At 41.6% G+C, this 25,429-nt stretch overlaps 2 protein-coding genes across 3 annotated transcripts in view; one reads left to right on the top strand and one right to left on the bottom strand.

The window, feature by feature from the left end:
* The window catches only part of FAM227B (family with sequence similarity 227 member B), a 529,618-nt gene that overhangs the window by 289,832 nt on the left and 214,357 nt on the right, over positions 1 to 25,429 (bottom strand). The window lies entirely within an intron of this gene.
* The window catches only part of FGF7 (fibroblast growth factor 7), a 54,246-nt gene that overhangs the window by 24,971 nt on the left and 3,846 nt on the right, over positions 1 to 25,429 (top strand). The gene's annotated exons all lie outside the window — the stretch shown is intronic.

Below are 25,429 nucleotides of genomic sequence, written 5' to 3'. Positions count from 1 at the left end.
TATTTAACCACCTCAGCCCCCCTAGCTTAAACACCCTTAATGACCAGACCACTTTTTACAATTCTGCACTACACTACTTTCACGGTTTATTGCTCGGTCATACAACTTACCACCCAAATTAATTTTACCTTCTTTTCTTCTCACTAATAGAGCTTTCATTTGGTGGTATTTCATTGCTGCTGAAATTTTTACTTTTTTTATGTTAATCGAAATTTACTGAAATTTTTGCAAAAAAAATAAAATGTTTCACTTTCGGTTGTAAAAAAATTCTCTAAATTTATTTTTCTACATGTCTTTGATATTAAAAAAAATGCAATAAGTGTATATTTATTGGTTTGGGTAAAAGTTATAGCGTTTACAAACTATGGTACAAAAATGTTAATTTCCGCATTTTGAAGCAGCTCTGACTTTCTGAGCACCTGTCATGTTTCCTGAGGTTCTACAATGTCCAGACAGTAGAAACACCCCACAAATGACCCCATTTCGGAAAGTAGACACCCTAAGGCAGGCATCCTCAAACTGCGGCCCTCCAGCTGTTGCAAAACTACAACTCCCAGCATGCCCGAAACGCCTACATGTATCAGCCTATAGCAGGGCATTGTGGGAGTTGTAGTTTTACAACAGCTGGGGGGCCGCAGATTGAGGATGCCTGCCCTAAGGTATTCGCTGATCGGCATAGTGAGTTCATGGAAGTTTTCATTTTTAGTCACAAGTTAGCGGAAAATGATTTATTTTTTATTTTTATTATTTTTTCTTACAAAGTCTCATATTCCACTAACTTGTGACAAAAAATTTAATTTTACATGAACTCGCCATACCCCTTACGGAATACCTTGGGGTGTCTTCTTTACAAAATGGGGTCACTTGTGGGGTAGTTATACTGCCCTGGCATTTTAGGGGACCTAAAGCGCGAGAAGCGTGAGAAGTAGTAGCATAAAAAATGCCCTGTGAAATCGTAAAGATACTCTTTAGAATTTGGACCCCTTTGTGCACATGGGCTGCAAAAAAGTGTCACACGTGGTATCGCCGTACTCAGAAGAAGTAGGGCAATGTGTTTTGGGGTGTATTTTTACATATACCCATGCTGGGTGGGAGAAATATCTCTCTAAAAGACAACTTTTCCCATTTTTTTTATACAAAGTTGTCATTTGACAGAGATATTTCTCTCACCCAGCATGGGTATATGTAAAAATACACCCCAAAACACATTTCCCTACTTCTCCTGAGTACGGCGATACCACATGTGTGACACTTTTTTGCAGCCTAGGTGCACAAAGGGGCCCAAATTCCAATGAGTACCTTTTAGGAGGGCATTTTTAGGCATTTGGATTCCAGACTTCTTCTCACACTTTAGGGCCCCTAAAATGCCAGGGCAGTATAAATACCCCACATGTGACCCCATTTTGGAAAGAAGACACCCCAAGCTATTCCGTGATGGGCATGACGAGTTCCTAGAATATTTTTTTTGGGCACAAGTTAGCAGAAAATTATTTTGTAAGAGAAAAAAATAATATATATAATTTTCCGCTAACTTGTGCCCAAAAAAAATTTAAAATAAAATTTTAACACCTGCACAGGGATTTGGCCTTTGCTGCAGGGAAACAACCAGACTGCTATCTCTGGGATTGTCTGTAGTTGGCAGTTGATCTACTGGGGTCAGGGACTACAGTGTAGGCACTGAATGCTCAGGATACATAAAACACACCAAAACCACAGAAAAATCGCAGGGGCAGCCCAAACAATCACTAAGGCTAAACTACAGGTTACTAGAGTCAGACTGCACATTGCTAGTGTAGATGAATGAAGAAACAGGACACACCAGCAGACTGGGTGGTAGTGAAGACACAGGCAGGGCAGGCTGGGAATTTGACAGGAACACAAACCAGACAGAAAGACAGGACTAACCTAAATAGAAACCAAACTGAAACTGAAGCTGGAAGGCAGGGTGTGTACAGGGCTGGAGCGCAAACAGGAACAAATGCAGGATTAATGGAGGCAAAATGCAGGAGAACTGCAAAAGCACTAGACTTCAACACCTTTGTTGGTCACCAGGAACTTTAAGCTCAGACCCCATCTGCATGGAGATGGTGCCTTAAATACCCAGGGAACCCTTGCCATTGGCTTTGAAAGCCTGCACTGGCACTTTAAGAGATCTAAGGGGACAGAGGTAGGAGTACCAGGCAAAAGCATGAAGGCAGCAGCATAGGAGTAGCGTGGCAACTGTGCCCACAGGGGAGTGCAGGGCAGCGGCAGCTATGGAGAGCTGCCCTAACAAACAGTCTTACTTGACATACCCTCTGATCATCTGTTAACATGGTATCCGTCGAGTACTGACTTTCTCATAACTCATTAAGAGATAAAATCAACACACCAACCAAATTAAATGCCTGTTGTTCAGCAATATATATTGCACAGTGACCTGTCTGCCGTCCATGGCCATGTTTCATGAACATGTTTAAAGGGGTTATCCAAGACTAATAATTGCCCCCCATATGCCCGGGCCTCTCACAATGAGACCGCTGCTGCTGCTTCTCCCCATGCACGGATGAAAACATCCGGTGTCGGGGGGAGCAGCCAATGGCAGGTGGGGATGGGAACGAGCCTCCCTAGCATCACCAGCGATGCTAGGGAGGCTCGTCCCCGTCCCTGCCTGCCATTGGCTGCTCCCCCCAACACCAGATGTTTTCCTCCACGCATGGGGAGAAGCAGCAGCTATGGTGCAGGGGCCAGGAGCAGCACAGGGAGAGGGGAGCCAGGTAAGTATATTCATTATTAGGGGCCCGGTATATGGGAGAGCATTTTATAGTCTTGGATAACCAGTTTAATGTTTTTCTATGTGAGGCTGATGAAGGCCATCCTGAACATTGTGCATCACTGTAAGACTCCCTGCCACAACAAAACTCTCTGTGCCGCTTCACTTCAATTGAATATGCATGGTCACTACCATTCAATGTTTGCACCAAATCATCATATATCTCTTGCAAGGACATCCCTTTCAGGTACTTTACCACTATGCAATGTTCAGTTTTATTAATCTTCTACGAAAGCATAACGCCTTAATAAAATGCTGCTCAGAGGCACCATAAGGAGAATATAGAGTGGCTACTGCTCTGTAGTGCTCCACGTGCATCTGTACCTTAGAAAGGACCCTTCACCACAAAATACAGTATATTCTGCACTGGGATGATCTGGCAGTGTAATACCGCCGCCGAATACCCGATGAACCAGCAAAAGCTCGTTCATCGGGTAATTGGAGTCTTTTAACATGTTTAAAAATAATCGCTTGCCGGTGGCAGATAGTGCCATGTAATCAGCACTCTGCTGCGGGCAAATAATTATTTTGTATGGAGATGAGTGATAGCATAAGCGTTCGCTCGTCCCCATACCGAGGAGGAGATCGCTTCATGTAATAGCAGTGGCCTCCTCAGCTAGTGAGCAGGTGATTGCTGGGAAGGAACGCTTCCTCTCCAACAATCACCTACTTAATCTGCATATGTAATAGGGCCTTAAGTGTGTATACAGAGATAAAAAGCTGAGATAAAAATGTCTAAGTTACAAGTTTCACTGAATCTTTTCCCACAAAGTTATATATCCATCTGCTTAGATTGTTCTGCTCGTTAACATGCTGCCTGCAGATTGCACTGCATTTGGTGGTGACAGGTCCTCTTGAAAGTGAGATCTGGAGCTAGGGCTCATGCACATGAATGTGCTGTGTTTTGGGGTCCGCAAATTGCGGATCACCAAAACACAGATGCCGCCCATGTGCCTTTTGCAATTTTCAGAACGGATTGGGCGGCTCATTATAGAAATGCCTATTATTGCCCGCAAAACAGACAAGAATAGGACATGGTCTATATTTTTTGCGGGGCCACAGAACAGAGCAACACTCTGTTAGCTGTCCGCATCTTTTGCGGCCCCATTGAACTGAATGGGTCCGCATCCGAGCTGCAAAAAATGCAGCTCGCATGCAGAACTAAACCACGTTTGTGTGCATGAGCCCTTAGACCATAGTATTCAGTATAATGAATTTGTACGCTGCAATGAAGTCTTACACTAGAGCTCTAGAACAAGAAGTTGGACTTACTCCTTATGAACTGTCACAAGTTGTAATTAAAAGTATGTGAACTAAAGCAACTACTTAAAAAGGTGTTATTATATTAGGATACCATCTATGCTATACATTTGGCACATTTGACTGGAAAAAATTGCATAGAGTAGTCTCAGAAATGCTCTTCGCTAACATGAATGTGATACAAGAGAAACAGAGCCAGATTTACTAATGCTGTCTACTAGTTATTCAACAATAGGCTTTAAAAAGCGTAAGACATTTATCACAGACGTAGAAGATTTGGCACTTCTTGGAGCATTTTATACCAGCTCTTGGGTAGTATAAAACCAAATAGGCCCCAGCAATATCAGAAAATTTTCTAGGAGACCAGTGGTCAGAAGCCTGTTAACAACAGCAGAAATCACAATTTGACTTAAAGGACATACAACACAGATTCAACAATAGAAAAAAATATTGATACAGGAACATTATTAATGAAAGGAAGGAAACAAATCTCCAGCACATAACTCCAGTCGTCTATTCCAGCAGAGGAACGGTATCCAGAATAGGTGGATACTGCTGCACCCCTGGATCAGAACTGACTTTAATGGGATCCGACGGCTTTTAAGGGATAAATACAAGAATTTGGCTGATCAAATAATGTTGCGGATCCCAGTCAGATCCAATTATAGTCAATGGGGATCCGGCTGTACCTCACAATATGCAGAGGTATCTTTCTATGCTCCTCTGCTGGAACAGAACTACCATAGTTATGTGCACATAGCCTTACCTAGATTGGGATATGGGAGCTAAAGCTACTGGTATGCATAATGATAGTCTAAGGCCGTTTTCGGAATGTATTAACCCTTTCAAGCCCAGAGTTTTTTTGTGGTTTTTTTTTGCGTTTTCGTTTTGCGCCCTTCTGCCTTCTCTGAGCCATAACTTTTTTATTTGTCTGTTCACATAGCCATATAAGGGCTTGTTTTTTGCAGGACAAGTTGTAATTTTCAACGCCACCATTTAATATTGCATATGATGTAGTGGGAATCGGGAAAAAAAAATTCCAAAAGGGGTGAAATTGCAAAAAATAAGAAATTCCACCACAGTTTTATGGATTTTTCGATGTGCGATAACACTGACCGGTTACTTTTATTCTACAGGTCAGTACGAATCCGGCTATACCTTATATGTATAGTTTTTCTTGCGTTTTGATTAAAAAGTTTGAAAAAAATCAGTTTGACATATTTTGACCCCTATAACCTTTTGTAATTATGTGTACCGAGCTGTATGGGGGGCTAATTTTTTGGTGATACCATTCTGGGTGTGTATGACTTTTTGATCACTTTTTATTTAATTGTTTGTAGAAAATGAAGCGACCAAATCGGCCATTTGGACACTTTTTTCCAGTTTTTCTGTTTGCCATATGGGGAATATATTTTTAAACTATGGGCATCTTCACACATCGCGACATCCATGATGTGTATTTTCTTTAAATTTTTTTGTTCTTTTATTTTTATTTGGGGGAAAAGGGGGTGATTTGAATTTGTATGTTTTTGTTTAGTTTTTTTACAGTTCCCATAGGGAACTATAACAATCAATCAACTGATTGGTATTATGTCCATGTTTTTAAAGGGGTTGGACACTTTCTGGCTACATTTGACCAATATGTAAAGTACAGACCAAACGTTTGGACACACCTTCTCATTCAAAGAGTTTTCTTTATTTTCATGACTATGAAAATTGTAGATTCACACTGAAGGCATCAAAACTATGAATTAACACATGTGGAATTATATGCATAACAAAAAAGTGTGAAACAACTGAAAATATGTCATATTCTAGGTTCTTCAAAGTAGCCACCTTTTGCTTTGATTACTGCTTTGCACACTCTTGCCATTCTCTTGATGAGCTTCAAGAGGTAGTCACCTGAAATGGTCTTCCAACAGTTTTGAAGGAGTTCCCAGAGATGCTTAGCACTTGTTGGCCCTTTTGCCTTCACTCTGCGGTCCAGCTCACCCCAAACCATCTCGATTGGGTTCAGGTCCGGTGACTGTGGAGGCCAGGTCATCTGGCGCAGCACCCCATCACTCTCCTTCATGGTCAAATAGCCCTTACACAGCCTGGAGGTGTGTTTGGGGTCATTGTCCTGTTGAAAAATAAATGATGGTCCAACTAAACGCAAACCGGATGGAATAGCATGCCGCTGCAAGATGCTGTGGTAGTCATGCTGGTTCAGTATGCCTTCAATTTTGAATAAATCCCCAACAGTGTCACCAGCAAAGCACCCCCACACCACCACACCTCCTCCCTCCATGCTTCACGGTGGGAACCAGGCATGTAGAGTCCATCCGTTCATCTTTTCTGCATCACACAAAGACACGGTGGTTGGAACCAAAGATCTTAAATATGGACTCATCAGACCAAAGCACAGATTTCCACTCGTCTAATGTCCATTCCTTGTGTTCTTTAGTCCAAACAAGTCTCTTCTGCTTGTTGCCTGTCCTTAGCAGTGGTTTCCTAGCAGATATTCTACCATGAGGGCCTGATTCACAGTGTCTCCTCTTAACAGTTGTTCTAGAGATGTGTCTGCTGCTAGAACTCTGTGTGGCATTGACCTGGTCTCTAATCTGAGCTGCTGTTAACCTGTGATTTCTGAGGCTGGTGACTCTGATGAACTTATCCTTCGCAGCAGAGGTGACTCTTGGTCTTCCTTTCCTGGGGCGGTCCACATGTGAGCCAGTTTCTTTGTAGTGCTTGATGGTTTTTGTGACTGCACTTGGGGACACTTTCAAAGTTTTCCCAATTTTTCGGACTGACTGTCCGTCATTTCTTAAAGTAATGATGGCCACTCGTTTTTCTTTACTTAGCTGCTTTTTTTATTGCCATAATACAAATTCTAGCAGTCTATTCAGTAGGACTATCAGCTGTGTATCCACCTGACTCTCATGGAATGTCATTGAAACCTAGTGGGGAAGATTAATCAAACTGTTGTATAGTAGAACTAGCTTAGTTGCCCATAGCAACCAATCGGATTTTACCTTTCATTTTTCACAGCTCCTTTAGAAAATGAAAGGTGAAATCTGATTGGTTGCTATGGGCAACTAAGCCAGTTCTACTTTACAACAGTTTGATATATTTCCCCCAATGTCTTTAATGGACTGATAATTTGACTTATAAATGGATAACACATGCTATTTGCACACCAGTCTTCTTAGGCCTCATTGACACAACTGTAAAAAAAAGGTTGCTAAAAACAGATAAACTGTCAGTGTTTCATGGCCATTTTGCATCAGTGTGTGCATCCATTTTCTGTTTTAATGGCCGCATTGTATCTGTTTTGCATTAGTTTTTAACGGCTGGCGAAAATCATTATTAAAGAAAATATGTCACCAAAATTGTATCTGCCAGTTAAAACCAAATAGTGACACATATGCTTTTTTAATTATTAGTTTTTTATTTTCTGATTGTAGGTGTTTTATAATTTTTTTCCTGGACATGGGGGGTGTCATCTTGCCTTAGCTGTTCTTTACAGCATTTACAAAGCATTTAAAAAATGCTTTACGGCAGTCCCATGGACCACAGACACAATGGACATGAGGGGACCTCATTGACTATACTGGGAAAGATTTTTAGACATGCTCTGTGACCTGTGCAGACGTCATTGCACAATGAAAGAATAGATAAGATTTGACAATGTAGCCAACCTCCCAGGACGTGGCTGCAACAGGAAAATTAATGCCAAATTGAAGAGATGAATAATATATATGAATAGTAACCAAAGAGCCCATAACAACTTCCCAGGAGATTGGAGGTGAACTCAAAGGTTGAGGTACATCAGTGTCAGATAGCACCACCTGTCGCTGTCATAGCCAAAGTGGACTTAATGGAAGATAACTGAAGAGAAAACCACTGTTGAAACAAATTATAAAAAAAGCGAGGCTGGAATTTGTCAAAATGCATATTGACAGGACACAAAGCTTCTGGGAGAATGTCCTTTGTACAGATGAGACAAAACTGGAGCTTTTTGTGTTCAAAGATGCCAAAAAGAATCATACAAAAAAAGAACATTCTACCTACTGTGAACATAGAGGAAGCTTGGTTATGTTTGGGGCTGATTTGCTACATCTGGCACAGGGTGTCTTGAAACTGTGCAGGGAACAATTAAATCTCAAGACTATCAAGGCATTCTGGACTAAAATGTGCTACCCAGTGACCGAAAGCTTGGTTTCAAACGCAGGTCATGGGTCTTCCAACAGGATAATGACCCAAAACACATAGCTAAAAATGTCCTAGAATGGCTAAGAGCAAAGCAATGGGATATTTTGAAGTGGCCTTCCATGAGCTCTGATCCAAATCCTATTGAACATCTGTGGAAGGAGCAGAAATATACAGTCTGGAGAAGGCACCCTTCAAACCTGAGGCAGCAGGAGCAGTTTGCTCACAAGGAGTGGGCCAAAATACCTGTGGACAGGTGCACAAGTCTAATTGAGAACACACACAAGTCACTTGATTGCCTCGAAGGGTTATGCAAAAAAAATATTACGTTAAGGGTACCATCATTTTTGTCAAACATTTTTGTTAACCTAAAAGGTTTATGTTCATTTGTTTTACACCTTCTCTTTTGCTTGGCTCACATAAGTCCATGTACTAGGCAGTTTATTACAACACAATACAAAGGTTTACTGTATGCATACTGTAGCTGTTAAGGGGAGGGCCCAATCCCGAAATTCCTGTATCCAAAAAATGAGGGATTGGAATATCCATTTAATGAAGATTCTTTTTATTTATTTCTCATCCATGTCATTTCACGGTTAAAAAAAAAAGATGTTGACACTAATTCCAGTTCACCAGTTTTATTAGTCAGGCTTCTGGCATTAGTATACATACAATTAAGAGGTTTATGTATATTTTTTACCCTACACGTTTCCTTCTGAACTGTTCTAGTCCCTCCTTCCATTCCTCCCTCAGTACCATTACCTTGCCCCTGGTCTCTATCTGCACTATCTTCCCATCCTATAATATAATTACCCTCCCTAACCTTCTAGCCATCTTCTTCCCCAACACAGCTGCCCCTTCCCCATTGAGGTGCAGCCCATCACTACAATAGAGCCTGTAGCCGACAGAGAAGTCGTCCCAGTTCTCCAGGAACCCAAACTCCTCCTTCCAACACCAGTTCTTGAGCCACTTGTTAACCTCCCTAATCTCCCGCTGCCTTTCTTGTGTGGCTCGTGGTACAGGTAGTATTTCAGAAAACACTACCTTTGAGTTCCTTGCCCTAAGCTATGGCCCTATCTGTCCCCCTAATAATTGAGTCAAGACCTTCTGTTTAAATCACTTTTTTATGTTAAAACATATTTTAAAATAAGTTGTGCCATTTGTCTGTTATTTCTATAGCCATGTTGCCTTGAAATGGAAAATAGAATTTTAGAAAACTTAATGAAATTACATAACCGCTCCTAAGTATAGTTATATCTATCCAATATGAGCAAATATCATGCTGATCGGCTAATGTAAAAGGTGCTTCTTTCCTTGGTGGGTTAAGCTCAAGGTACCAGCTGCATTTGATATGTCCTGAAAAAGACATCTACAATGGCATGTGAAATACATATTGGCAATGTAAAAGCATACATTTTCTAGGAATGTACAGATATATCAGTGCTACACCTATACAAGAGGGACAACACTATAAAAAAGTAATTAGTGTATAACACTTCTCAGGAATCTATAAGCCTAAAATACTGAATTTCAATAACTGTAAGGACAGACTGAGAAAGAAAATCATCTCCATACATGGCTGGTCACCTTAAGAAGCTGCATCCAAGGTACTTCATTCAACCAGCAGGAATCATACTATGTGCTGATGAGGGGCAACACCCCAAAACAGCTGTCTGCAGATGGATATTTGGCTTTACTATTTTCCCTTGTCATGTTGCAAGGCTTGTTAAAAAGTCAGACGTTGACTCACAGGGAGTCTCTTCCAGAAGGCAACACTAGTGACACGGTTCTCTTTCTCTAGGAAATACCTCATTACATATTATTTTCACATGGAGTATAGCCACTAAGTCTTCATAAATGGCCAGTCTCCTTAAGGAGAGCCACCACCTCTTCTAAGTTGTGTCCAAGGCATCTCACTCAGCCAGCCAGAATATTATGCTGTACTGATGAGGGGGTAACACCCCAAAACAGCTGTCTGCAGATGGATATTTGGCTTGGTTACTTTCCCTTGTCATGTCTTAAAGCTTATTAAAAAGAGCCACTTTCAGAAGGTGGCACGGGCAAGACAGTTCTGTTTCTCTAGGAGATACCTCTTTGCATATTATTTTCTTGTGGAGCATTGCCTCAATGTCTCCATACATGGCTGGTCTCCTTAAAGGGGTTGTCCTTTGAAAAATATTTTACATCTAGATATGAGCACATTTGCAACTGCATGTAATTACAATTTAGTATAGTCACTGAATTATTCAATTAAAATCTATCTGTATAGTGCCACCTGTTTGCTTTTTTCCTTACTTCTCTGTCTACCTCAGGTACATTAGATATGGAAAATTCTGCTTCAGCGCAAATCCATGATGAATTCAGTCTCAATAGAGTAGGTTCTTCTTATTTATTGGAAACAATGCGTTTCGGGGATTAAAACTTCCCTTTCATCAGGTTTCATAATATTAAAGTAAATGCAATACATGGGTGGGTATTTATAGGTAAAATACATTAAAAAAAAACACAAAAAGACCGCCAAAAGGTGCACCCAGAAAGTAGAACAAATTATTCAGATCAATTCCTTAGCTTGAATGTACCATCAGCTCTTTTGTTTAAATACACATGATTGTATAATTAATTATTTGAAAAACGAACATTGTAGGTGGGCATTTGGTTTAGAACCTTTTGGTGTGTGTGTGAGCTTATTTGTCATGTGACCGCAAGGATGAGCAGTCACACGATCACGAGCCGGAAGCAAGAGCGGCCTCTAGTGATCGGCCCTCTTCTATATGAAAGAAACAGGGGGAGAGAAGAGGTAGGCCGATCACTGTTGGACTCCTACCTGTAAGGAGACGCATGTTCGGCTGTATGGTAAGCGCCGGCAGCCACGGAAGGGGGGGCGTGTCTGAGCGTGACGTAGGGGTCTCGTGATCGCAACTTTGCGGTCTTGTGATCCGTTACTTGGAAACGAAAAGTTACCTCAGTTACATTGCTGAGTTGGAAGCACATGATACATTCCATCTCCCAAATGCCATCAGCTGTATGATGTATGATTTTCATTTTACATTAATCATAAGATAACCCCTTTAAGGTGAGTCAGTGCATCCTCTCAACTTAATGCAACAGGAAAGTTTAGCGATAGCATGAACCCAACATTGGCCATAAAATATATTCAGGGATTAAACCATGGTTCTATCCAAGAGTTATAAAAGACACTATCAAATAAGACTGCTATATGTGTTAAAAGAGTACAGATTGGAGTGAGAAGCGCTGCTTTACAATAGAAAACCACATTAAATAAGAGTTAATCCAGAATTTATTTTCTACGTCCGTCCACATGGTATAAGCAAAGAATCTGTCATAAATCAGAAGCTAGATAGTATTTGTCTAGACTCCCAGAGGCATATTAGCTAACAGACTTCATTTGGCTATTCAGTGTCTAGATATAGAAAATTCTAAAATAGGAACTGGAGCTTTTTAAGTGTTGTTGGATCATAATTAGCAGTGGCGTAATAAAATAGACATATGAGCAGGATTGACATTTTGATGATATTTATGTGGCCGAAGAGAGGGGGAGATGTTTCCATTCAGTTAAAGGGTTTCTACCACCAGAAATTCGCTAATGTCAGCACTACATAACAGTATGTTTCTAACAGTAGCTCCTACAGCCGTTTTTGTTAAAAACTTACTTTTATAGATATGCTAATGAGCCTCTAGGTGCTATGTGGGCGTCATTAGCACCTAGAGGGCTCCGTTCACTAACCATTTCAGCCGCCCATCGCGTCCCTCCAGCCCGCCCCGCTCCTGTTGATTGACGTGAAACTTCTCAGTATCGAGTACCAATTCCCGCGCCTGCGCTGTGCGCTTCTGTATTCGGCGCAGGCGCAGTGAGTGAATGCCGCGCTCCTGGTGCCGGCTTCCTCATTGTAACGTAGTTGGCGCAGGCGCAGTGAGGAAGCCGCCGCCGGGAGAATACAGTAGCGCACGGCGCAGGAATTGGTACTCGATACTGAGAAGTTTCACGTCAATCAACAAGAGCGGGGCGGGCTGGAGGGACGCGATGGACGGCTGAAATGGTTAGTGGACGGAGCCCTCTAGGTGCTAATGACACCCACATAGCACCTAGAGGCTCATTAGCATATCTATAAAAGTCCGTTTTTAACAAAAACGGCTGCAGGAACTACTGTTAGAAACATACTGTTATGCAGTGCTGACATTAGCGCATCGCTAATGTCAGTCAGCTACATAACAGTATTTCTGGTGGTAGAAACCCTTTAAAAGCAACTTGGTGATACAAACTAAATGTGGGCATACATTTTTGAAGTATGTACTCCTAAGTATCCTGCCAATGTACATACACTGAACAAAAATATAAATGCAACACTTTTGGTTTTGCTCCCATTTTGCATGAGCTGAACTCAAAGATCTGAAACATTTTCTACATACACAAAAGACCCATTACTCTCAAATATTGTTCACAATCTGTCTAAATCTGTGATAGTGAGCACTTCTCCTTTGGCGAGATAATCCATCCCACCTCACAGGTGTGGCATATGAAATCAAGGTGCTGATTAGACAGCATATATATTGCACAGGTGTGCCTTAGACTGTCCACAATAAAAGACCACTCTGAAATGTGCAGTTTGATCACACAGCACAATGCCACAGATGTTTCTCTACCATAAGCCATCTTCAAAGGTGTTGATTGTTTTTAGCTGTTTTTGTTTTAACTGAAAAGTGAGCTGAAAGGAGATAAAATCTGATTTGTATTTCAAAATAACATAAAAAAAGATGATTATAGATCATATTTTCATCCTGTAAGACACACTTTTTCCCTCCCCATTATAGAAGCATTTATTCTCACAGTAGGACCAGGAAGAGGTGAATACAGCGCTACCTATGCAGGCTGTGTACTCACCGCTTCATGGTCCTCTCCTGCAGGCGCTGCACACTGTGTTAGAATATAGGCCAGCTCTGTGACCTCACTCTTGTGTCAGGTCACAGCACAACGTGGCTGGAAGAGCGCTGGATCTCAGGACCACCGGTGGAGTCTGATTACCACTGGGGCTCTGATCTGAGTTCTGTATGGGGTCTGATTAACATTGGAGGTCTGATCTGAGGTCTGTTTGGGGGTCTGAGCTGGAGTCTAATTAAAAGTGGGGAGTTGATTGCGAGGCTGATCTGAGGTCTTGTTAACATTGGGAGTCTGATCTAAAATCTATATTGTCTTATTTTGCTCCTCTAAAACCATCATATGGGCAGGTGTGTTAAAAATATGGGTATATGGAGGTATAAATATATGTTTATAAGTTTATTTTCATAAACTGCAAAAGTCTACAGATATTATATACAGCTAGTTAAAAGGATAAAGGGACAGTTATGTCAGAAAGGGGTATATTTTAAACTCAATATTGATAGAATTTTTATTTTTTTTGGCTGCTATTCTTTTTCATTTTGCCAATGTCACAACACTAAAAATTAAATACAAAATATTTTACTTCGATTGCTGTCAGCACAGAAAGAGATACCCATTCTCCTATAGAGATAAACCATTGATAATTTACTGCTGCTGTGAGGTGAAATGTTATCTGTAGTGTAATGCGCAACATAATGGCAGGTGTAGAATTCAGATAACAATATGACAGCTCTATTGTTCTCTTGATAAGCCTAAATAAAGATTGCCACAGAGAGTAGTGAAATATGTTCTAATTGAGCCACTCACTCCCCTTCCCTCTCTGGTGGCAGTGATGGTGAATGAGAAAATCATGCAGGACTGTTTGCCATCCTAAAACAAAAAGGAAGTTAAAGAGCCAGGGCAGGAAGTAGTTTACATAAAGTGACTTCAAAAATTATATCCAGAAAACTATCCACCTGGATGGTTATAGTATATTATCTGTAACGTAAAGTTCTCTGGGATAGCGGTGCTCTATTTTAAATTAGCCATATCATGGTTTTGTGCTATTTGCTAGGTATCCTCCAAAATCTGACTTTTGGTATACTGGTGATAAAATGGAGGTCTGTACTGTGTACTGGTCATTTTAGGAAATTAAAATCAGAATACCTAGAAGTCACTGTACATGTTACATTACCTATTGATTTCTTTTTTGTCTTAAAGCTATGTTTGAGCAGTGAACAAACAGCATTACATGAAAAGAAACGAGAACCAAATGATTTCAAAAGCAAAATAAACAAAAACATACAAACACACAATTTGTTTTCTCATTAGGCTTAGAAAAGCAGGTTGATGCAGTTTTTGTGCATTTTTAATGCATAATGCGCATTTTTAATGCATAATGCAAAAAATAAAAAATAAGAGCTTAGCAACCAGACTTTTTTTGTGGTTTAGAGCATGTTGTGGTTTAATTGACCTAATTTTTTGCTCTACTAAAATAATATTTGTAACCTTTTTTTGTGACACATAGGACTGTTTATAAATACATTTTTAGATAATGTTTTTTGCGTATTAGTTTTATTTGGGGAAACTGCAATTGTGTTCACAATATTGCTGTTTATTCTTTAAATTCTGTATCTTGGATGTTTGTGCATTTGTACTGTTATTTATCTTTAAGTGAAACCTTTTTGTTTAATAAAAACTGATTACACATAAAAGTGTAACAGTTATAGCATTAACTGTTGCATATTTATACCAAAAAAACAAAACAATGAGGTCATTTACTAACAGTGGCATATACCGGTATCTTTCGCAGATTGCGGCGTAAAAGGAATTTGCGCTGTAATCTGCGACTTTTCCCTGCTCACGCCAGGTCTAAAAGTGGGGGTGTGGGCGGGGAAGGGGGAGGGCCAGCAGGCCTACATGTTTTAGGCATAGAAAATGGTCTAACTCTACACCAATAATGGAGCTGGCGTAGATTTAGACAGGTAGTGGATAAGCTAAAGTTATGTAGAGGCCGTCGCCTCTAAATAAATTCTGCCCTTCTACCACCAGCTAAAAGGGGAATTAAGATTAAGACCAGCATCCAAAACATTGGTCTTAATAAATGATCCCCAATATCTGTACGACACATATAACAGTTATGTTATTCTTATATACAGTCGTGGCCAAAGGTTTTGAGAATTACATAAATATTGGAAATTGGAAAAGTTGCTGCTTAAGTTTTTATAATAGCAATTTGCATATACTCCAGAATGTTATGAAGAGTGACCAGATGAATTGCATAGTCCTTCTTTGCCATGAAAAGTAACTTAATCCCCAAAAAGACTTTCCACTGCATTTCATTGCTGTCATTAAAAGGACCTGCTGAGATAATTTCAGTAATCGTCTTGTTAACTCAGGTGAGAATGTTGACGAGCACAAGGCTGGAGATCATTATGTCAGGCTGATTGGGTTAAAATGGCAGACTTGACCTGTTAAAAGGAGGGTGATGCTTGAAATCTTTGTTCTTCCATTGTTAACCATGGTGACCTGCAAAGTAACGCGTGCAGCCATTATTGCGTTGCATAAAAATGGCTTCACAGGCAAGGATATTGTGGCTACTAAGATTGCACCTCAATCAACAATTTATAGAATCATCAAGAACTTCAAGGAAAGAGGTTCAATTCTTGTTAAGAAGGCTTCAAGGCATCCAAGAAAGTCCAGCAAGCGCCAGGATCGTCTCATAAAGAGGATTCAGCTGCGGGATCGGAGTGCCACCAGTGCAGAGCTTGCTCAGGAATGGCAGCAGGCAGGTGTGAGCGCATCTGCACGCACAGTGAGGCGAAGACTTTTGGAAGATGGCCTGGTGTCAAGAAGTAATTCTAGTATTTATAGTGACTTAGTGATAATCACTTTTAAAAAACGCAATTCAACAAAATTTTGCAAATATTTATTTTCAACTACATGATGGCAAAGACATTCTAATAATGTTAATACTGTATATAACACTAAATGTAATATTTAAAGGGTTATACCCATCTCAGGCATTGGTAGCATATGACCCCAATGTTAGATAAGAGCTGATCCCAGAGGTGGGATCTGCATCTATCTCCAGAACAGAGTCGCTGACAAGAAGGAGGCATGCTCTCTATTTATGGGAGTTCCTAAAATACCCTAGAGGGCGTGCTTGGCTGTTTTTGGAAATACCACAGCTGTGAATAGAGTATGCACTGTGCATGCATGGCCATCTCTCCATTCACCATTATGGGACTGGTGGCTGAGCCAGAATTTGGCATTCACGGAACTCCCATGGGGGTGAATGGAGGGTGGCCAAGTTTGTGTTGTGCATTCTCCATTCACTCTGGGGGAGGGGGGCATTCTAGAGATAGCAGTGGATCCCAAAGGTGGGAACTGCTCCTATCTGATAATGGTGGCACATCCTAGATTAGATTAGTAGGTTAGAAAAGAGGTATGTCTTTAGCCCAAAAAGGCCTGAATGTCCAGGCAACTTTTTGTGATTTTATGCACCTGGTGGTTTAGTGACTGCTTTTTTATTTGTTTGACTACAAAAATAATTTTTGTGATTTTTCTTTTTTTCTTTTTACTTGACACTTAGGAATTTTTATTAAAATGTTTTTTTTTTTAGATTTTTTTTAGATTTTTTTAGGTTTAATTTGGAGGAAAACTTCTAATTATTATTAAAAAGTATTTTTTTATTATAGCTTTTAATTTCTTAAATATTAAAACTGACACAAAAACTAATTATTGCGATGGGTTACCTATTTTGTGATGATCATTTTCATATATAACATGTATAGGTTTGAGAGAACGGGGCGACTATGGTGACGGTTTCTGTTAGCGACAGCATTTTTAATATTTTTTTTATTTGTATTTTTTTTTTACTTATATTTTAACTTTTTTGCCACATAATCTGTCCCCCAGGAGGTCATTAAAAAAGACGTCTGGAGGACACAAACATTATTTTTTTTCACTGTTTCCACTGTAACTGGGGCATCCACAGGAGCCCCAATTACAGGGGAAAACAGGCCCGATGAAGGCTGTTCTCGGAACTGCCTGCGCCCGGTAACCGCATGTGTTTCAGAGCGGCTCGCGGTGCAGGCACAGGTAAGGACTTACCTCTGCATCGCAGGACTTGGGAATAAAGATGGCAGATCGCATGTGTTCGTCGGCTAACACTGTGAACTGGCCATTACTGGTGCCAATTGTTGGGGCATAGCCCCTTGGTGCACGCTCAGCTTCTCAGTGCTGGCCACACCCTTTGATGCATTGAAGCCCGAATTTGCATAAAGAATAAGAATAAATTTTTTTTTATGAACTCCGTTCATGTATAATTTGAACACCTAAGGACATGTTCCAATTTCACTTTTGTGCTTTTGTATTTGTATTTCCTCCCCAACTTTTCCCCCCCTTCTCCTCAATCATGCTTTTTATATATTTCATTCACATATGTGCCATATGAGGGAGTACTTTTGCTTACTTTTTGTAGTTAGAAAATGGGGGGAAATGTTTGTGGTGAAAAAAAGCAATTCTGCCATGTTTAGATTATATTTTTGCACCATTTTATATTTACATCTAAAGAGCTGTTTGAGGGATCTTTTTTATTTTATTTTTTTAATGGGAGGAGCTGCAGTTTTTACTGGTACCATTTTGGTGTGCACTCAACTTTTTGACCATTTTTTATTCAAATTTGCTGGTGGGGGCAAGGTGACCAAAAATAAGAAATCAGACATTGTTAATTTTTTTAGATACGATGTTCTAATATATTCTTATATTTGAAAGTTCTAATATATTTTCATACGAGGCTTGTAGGCAAGATGGAGAGAACAAGGCCGGCGTACAGCTCGTAGGGAAGGATACAAAGAGAGCAGGTTCAGGGCACCAGAATAGGTGAGCAGAACAGTGGGCCGTGGCTGTAACACCTGCCATTGTCATTGATTTGTGCATGTATAGAAAATCCCTTTAAATGGGTTGAATAATTTCTTAAGACTGTGCAGGTTTCCAGCAACTAATTGGAGGAAAATCTTACTGCATTCATCCCTTAACAACTGTTCACTATCTTTTCTCTGTGGGCAGTGCAATGTCTTTTGCCGTCACTTACTAGGGACTCAGGTTCTTAGTCCAACCTGAGATGGGATCAGAGAAATATCAAATCCTGGCTTTTAATCCATTGATCCACACAGTCCCTGACCCTGCTATGATTGAAGCCCCCAGCTGATTGGCTGACTGTGTTTACTGGTGACCCATTTAGAGTCTGAAGAACCCATCTAAATCAGCCCCAGGGTCCTAGAAAGGACCTAAGGGCTGTTTGTTCAAGTAAGGCCTCATGCACACGACCGTTGTGTGCATCCGTGGCCGTTGTGCCGTTTTCCGTTTTTTTTCGCGGACCCATTGACTTTCAATGGGTCCGTGGAAAAATCGGAAAATGCACCGTTTTGCAGCCGAGGCCGTGATCCGTGTATCCTGTCCGTCAAAAAAATATGACCTGTCCTATTTTTTTGACGGACAACGGTTCACGGACCCATTCAAGTCAATGGGTCCGTGAAAGAACACGGATGCACACAAGATTGGCATCCGTGTCCGTGATCCGTGGCCGTAGGTTGCTTTCATACAGACGGATCCGAAGATCCGTCTGCATAAAAGCTTTTTCAGAGGTGAGTTTTCACTTCGCGAAAACTCAGATCCGACAGTATATTCTAACACAGAGGCGTTCCCATGGTGATGGGGACGCTTCAGGTTAGAATATACTGAAAAACTGTGTACATGACTGCCCCCTGCTGCCTGGCAGGTGCTGCCAGGCAGCAGGGGGCAGACCCCCCCCCCTGTTTTTAACTCATTTGTGGCCAGTGCGGCCGCCCCCCCCCCCCCCTCCCTCCCCTGTAGTTAACTTCTTGGTAGCCAGCCCCCCCTCCCTCCCCTGTAGTTAACTAATTGGTGTCCAGTGGGCCCCCCCTCCGTCCGCTATAGATAACTCATTGGTGTCCAGTGGGCCCCCCCTCCGTCCGCTATAGATAACTCATTGGTGTCCAGTGGGCCCCCCCTCCGTCCGCTATAGATAACTCATTGGTGGCCAGTGGGCCCTCTCCCCTCCCACCCCCTCCTAATTAAAATCGCCCCCTATCATTGGTGGCAGTGGTGAGTACCGATCGGAGTCCCAGTGTAATCGCTGGGGCTCCGATCGGTAACCATGGCAACCGGGACGCTACTGCAGTCCCGGTTGCCATGGTAGCTTAGCAATTTGTAGAAGCTTTATACTTACCTGAAGAGCAGCGATGTCTGTGACCGGCCGGGAGCTCCTCCTACTGGTAAGTGACAGGTCTGTGCTATAAGCAATGCGCCGCACAGACCTTTCACTTACCAGTAGGAGGAGCTCCCGGCCGGTCACAGACATCGCAGCTCTTCAGGTAAGTATGAAGCTTCTACAAATTGCTAAGCTACCATGGCAACCGGGACTGCAGTAGCGTCCCGGTTGCCATGGTTACCGATCGGAGCCCCAGCGATTACACTTGGACTCCGAGCTGAACTCCCCACTGCCACCAATGATAGGGGGGCGCTTTGAATTAGTAGGGGGAGGGAGGGGAGAGGGCCCACTGGCCACCAACGAGTTATCTACTAGCGGAGGGAGGGGGGGCCCACTGGACACCAATGAGTTATCTATAGCGGACGGAGGGGGGGCCCACTGGACACCAATGAGTTATCTATAGCGGACGGAGGGGGGCCCACTGGCCACCAACTAGTTAACTACAGGGGAGGGAGGGGGGGCCCACTGGACTACCAACGAGTTTACTACAGGGGAGGGAGGGGGGGGGGGGGCGGCCGCACTGGCCACCAATGAGTTAAAAACAGGGGGGGGGGTCTGCCCCCTGCTGCCTGGCAGCACCTGCCAGGCAGCAGGGGGCAGTCATGTACACAGTTTTTCAGTATATTCTAACCTGAAGCGTCCCCATCACCATGGGAACGCCTCTGTGTTAGAATATACTGTCGGATCTGATTTTCACGATGTAGCTCATATCCGACAGTATATTCTAACATAGAGGCGTTCCCATGGTGATGGGGACGCTTCAAGTTAAAATATACCATCGGATTGGAGAAAACTCCAATCCGATGGTATAAAAGAACTCCAGACTTTACATTGAAAGTCAATGGGGACGGATCCGTTTGAAATGGCACCATATTGTGTCAACTTCAAACGGATCCGTCCTTATTGACTTGCATTGTAATTCAGGACTGATCCGTTTGGCTCCGCACGGCCAGGCGGACGCCAAAACGACTTTTTTTTCATGTCCGTGGATCCTCCAAAAATCAAGGAAGACCCACGGACGAAAAAACGGTCACGGATCAGGGACCCACGGACCCCGTTTTTGCGGACCGTGAAAAAAAACGGTCAGTGTGCATGAGGCCTAAGCCTGCTGTTAGGACACACTGAGCGCTGCCCTAACAGAGACCTGGTGTCAGAGACAGAAAGCATAATGTTCTAGCATACAGGACGATGCTAAAACCTTGTCTGTTAAGAAAAAAGATTTGAAACAGTAATCTTCTAACAGTATTTAATACAAATTATTAAAAATGATACTAAAGTTTGCAAAAAAAAAAAAACGTGTTACTGTGTACACATTACATCATTTGAAATTTCCATGACCGTAATACCTTAAAGCTTTCATTTAGCAGGCAATTCAGAGTGAAACATGAATGGTATAAATTATAAAAATGAATCATGGTAAAAAATCTTGTAGGCAGCACAAAAAATATAAATTACACTGTGAATGTACCCATAAGCAGTGTGTACAAAATAATATAAAACAAGGGTCATGAGTATGAAGAAGTTAAAAAGGCAATACCGGTTGTTTATATTCGAAAATCGTTTTATTGTTTTGAATTTTATATGTAAAATTTCAAATTACTTTCTCCACAGTAACTTTTAGTCCCCTTAGGGGATTGGAACCTGCAATCTTCTTATCGCTTTTCCCACAGACCACAATGGAATATTTCTGAGAGGCTGCCTGAGAAGCCCACCCACACGCAACACTTGACAGGCATTTATTCATGGCAGGCCTTGGAACTTTCAGAAGGCCATGGTAACCGATCGGAGCCCCATGATTTCCCTACAAGGGCTCCAATCGAAAGGCTAAGGGAGCCCTCTCCCTCTGCCTAACCCCACAGATGCCTTGATTGCTATTGATTGTGACCCCTGAGCGGCTGAATGACTGGCTGGTGTCATCAATAATCCTGGTCATTGCAGCCGGATGCCTGCTGTATTATACAGCTGGCACCTGCCACGTATGGAGCAGGCTCAGGGGGCATGTCTTTTTTTGCCATAGCTCTTTCCCTGTAACTGCTGCAAACACTAACCAGAGATGTGGCTGGTGGCAGTTGTAGATTTACGCTGAGCACCCGCGACCACCTCAGTGACGTGGGAGACATAAAGAAAATAAACGGCAGCTGGCACTATACATATACATTGTATTGAATAACTCAGTGGCTATACAAAAGTTTTAAATACTTGCAATTACAAAAGTATTCACATCCAGGTGCTGGTTTGAAAAATGTAGGATATTTTTTTGTGGCACAACCCCTTCAAGCTTAGTCACTAAGGGGTTAATCTTACATTTTGTTTGCACTTAAAGCACACCACACACCTTCTGAAGCAGGCAGCCTCTTAAATATTTAATTAAAGGGGTTGTCTCATTACAACAACTTATCCTTTATCCACAGGGGATAAGTAGATAGGGGACAAGGTCAAAAGAACTGGGGTAGGGGTCCGATCAGAAGTTGCCACTGCCACCAATGCAAATACTTAGAATGGGGGGCCCTATGGCCACTGCAACAGCAATAAATATAATACTGAGGAGGGTGGGGGGCCTTGTGGCCACTGCACCACCAATAAATATATCCGCAACTGAGGGGTTAATTGACGGGGTTCAGCAGGATCGCCATTCCTTGTCATTACCGACACCCGTCGCATTCATTTGTATTTAGGGGTTAATTATATTCATTGGTGGCACATTGGCCAAAAGTCCCCCCCCCCACCCTCCTGAGTATAATATTCATTGGTGGCCAGTAGCAGCTTTGCAGCCCCCTCCCCTTAATCTTTTCATTGGTGGCAGTGGCGGCCACGTCACAGTCGGAAGGGAGGGATTCCCTTCTTCTCCACTGTGCCGGATGATGAGAATTGGTGTCCGCTGAGGGAGATAGCTTAGTACAAGCACACATGCATGTTCACCGGTCCATTCAAACGGGGGAAAGTAGGCCACCGTCCACGTGATTACTGGGGGCCCCCGTAGTCTGACCCTTGCTAATTAGACATTTAACCCCTATCATGCAGATCAGGGGTCAGCAACCTTCGGCACTCCACTGTTGTGAAACTACAGTTCCCAGCATGTTCCATTCACTTTTATGGGAGTTCAGATAAAAGCAGACAGAGCAAGCATGCATGCTGGGAGTTGTAGCTTCGCAACATCTGCAGTGGCAGAGGTGCCTAACCCTGCATAGTGGATACATTATTAAAAATGGGACAACCCCTTTACCTGTTTTAAGAAGAATCTAAAATATTTTATATGTATTTTTGATAATTAAATGCTGTATAGAGTTACGGTATTCAAAGTCATCAAGAATAATAAAGGAATCTAACTTGTCTCTCCTTCCTGCAGCTGCCAAGTAAAGGCTATGTAGATAAAAACTGTACTGTACCTTTTTTTGCAAACAATCTTAGATCTTATAAAAAGTCATCATGTTTGCTGGAATGAATGATTTAACTTTCAATCGTGAATTTAATATTTTAACAAGATCTATAGTATCATGAACATACAGTACAAGACAGGAACATATATTATTTGTACTAAAATGATTAGCAGCATACACAAAATAGGATTAAAACAGTTGCACAGGAAGGGAATAATTGTTTATCTGTACATGCATAAATCATTGCAAATCCTATCTGCTTTTAATGCCCAGAAAGGTCAAGCAGATGCATTATCTTACTGAAAACACACTATTCAGTGGTCTGTTTTGTATCATGTACACATCCTAAGATTTCTGCTTTTCCTTCAAAAAGTGATTTTGTTAGACTTGTGTTAATCACTTTCTCACAGTCTCGCCTATTTATTATTTTGCCAGGACATTTCCATATCAGGGGTGCCTACTAATACAGTGGACTTGTGTTAAAGCATAGTAAAACTAGGTAGTCTAATAAAAGGAGACAGCTGTAATTTCACCTATGAAAAAGTCAATAGACATTCCTGAGTAATATTATCAAAAAGTTTAGCTTATAATTTTACCAATTAAAATAATGTCATACATTGAAAACTGTTGCCGCAGAATCCGTATGGAAATTCCCATTGATTGCTCTTTTCCACAACGCAGATTATCAAAACACCCCAAAATCGACATAGAAAATCCATAGTGTGAATAAATAGGCATTTTCACTATGAAAAATCTGCAATATATTCCCTAGAATTCCACAGCAGCAAAAATTTGCAACAGATTTTGTTGCAGAAATCGACAATTTGGCAGAGATTTCACCCTTCGCATTGTAAAAGGTGAAATCTGTGTCAGAAAGCCACAACATAAACATGGCAACATGACAAACTAGCATTTTAGCAAATTTTAAATCTGCTCCACATGTCAAGTTGTGTGCGTATTTTGTTACGGAAATTTTCTGCAGCACGTGGACAAGATATGCTAAAATTTCATCCACTTTGCTGCTACCGTAAAAGCTGAGGATTTTCACACAAAAGTTGCAGCATTTACTCCGCATGACAAGACTAGGTTCCCGCATAGTCATCTCACCTGGCCCTGTCAATCAAGAAGGAGAGGGAAGGACTGGCAAAGAAGGCAAGAGTGGTTTGGGCCTGCATTAAAAGGGTTGTCCAGCCTTGGAGCCAACAACTTCTATGCTGAAGACCTGTGCCCCGAACATAAAAAGGTTGCCTCACTTGTCCGCGGTGGGAGGCTCAAAGGACAGACAATCCTTTTAACTATTTATTTGCTTATGGATTAAAAGTACTCCAGAATGAAGTAAGGATCACTAAGAATGAAGCAAGGATCATTACATCCAGCTGATCTAGTCCTACTAGTCATTGTACTTGGTTATATAGTGAATTTTCTGGTGATTCTATTTAACAAAAATCTATAAAATTACATTATGTGGGAATAACATACTATATAACTAGCGTAGCCACATGCAGTGTCTAATCAGTCCTAGGTTCCTGGTATTATTCTAAAACGCAACATATTTATGGTCTTTCTGTCTGATTGTATTCTCCACTACTGACCTCTGTGTGTAGTGTTTGTCACAGGGATAGATAGCTACATTTAAATATCTATTCCAGTGTCAGCAAATAAAGCTGACATGACACTCATATGACAGTACAGCATATGTACAGTAGATACTTTATTGAGTCAAGCAATGCACACATTTATCAACCCCTGTACGCCAGAAAACTGGTATCAAAAAGGTCACAAAGCTTGGCGCATGCCATGATTATGCAAAATGTTCTGCCTTTTTGGGGTTTTTGGAAACATGTCACACACCATAAATACATCTGAACATTTTGCACTGAGGCCATGTGCAGTACAAGAGACACAGGCCAAAAACACTTCACTCATACATCTGAGACGTAACGCACATACTGGACATACGCTGCGATCACATATTAGACAGATGTACAGAAAGTCCTCATACACTACATATATTGGACACATGCTGCCTTCCCAGATTCCACCATATTTGAAAGAAAATATAGCATGATATGCAGCACTAATTTCCCTATCAAAATGACAGACAACTTGGAAGAGTCAGTGGTTCTGTCGGGCACCATTTGTATCTGCCATGTGCCAGCAGGCAAACCTACAAAGCTAAATCAAGCAATTTCTGGGTTCATAAAGTAGCGGTGCCAGCAGTGTTAGGCTCTAGCCTTAAAGTCCAAGGGAGATCAAGAAAGATGTCACATTTCGAGTACCTACAGTCTTTGTCAAAGACAAATGTTGCATATTTCTTTCTTAACCCTATACATATATCACACATTACAAGCATCCCAACAAGTTCAATAAACATCTCTAGATTATTATACACACCTGCTTTTCTTTTCAGGTAAGACAGGTCAAGGCAATGCTAAGTCCTGCCCCTTCCTTGGCAAGCTGGGCCCACCTTGCCATTAAACCCCACCTTCCTCTTACCTTGGCTGTAGGAAACTTTGTGTAAATTGCTTCATCTTTTGCTCCTCAGTTTAGTAGTACACTGCAGTGTCTACATACTCTTCTCTTCTGACCAGCAGTCTATACATTTGTGTAGGGCA

This window comes from Bufo gargarizans, chromosome 2 (genome assembly GCF_014858855.1).
Source record: "Bufo gargarizans isolate SCDJY-AF-19 chromosome 2, ASM1485885v1, whole genome shotgun sequence".
Classification (NCBI taxonomy): Eukaryota; Metazoa; Chordata; class Amphibia; order Anura; family Bufonidae; genus Bufo; species Bufo gargarizans.
The sequence above is the reverse complement of the archived record's forward strand: the minus strand, read 5'-3'. Positions and strand labels throughout refer to the sequence as shown.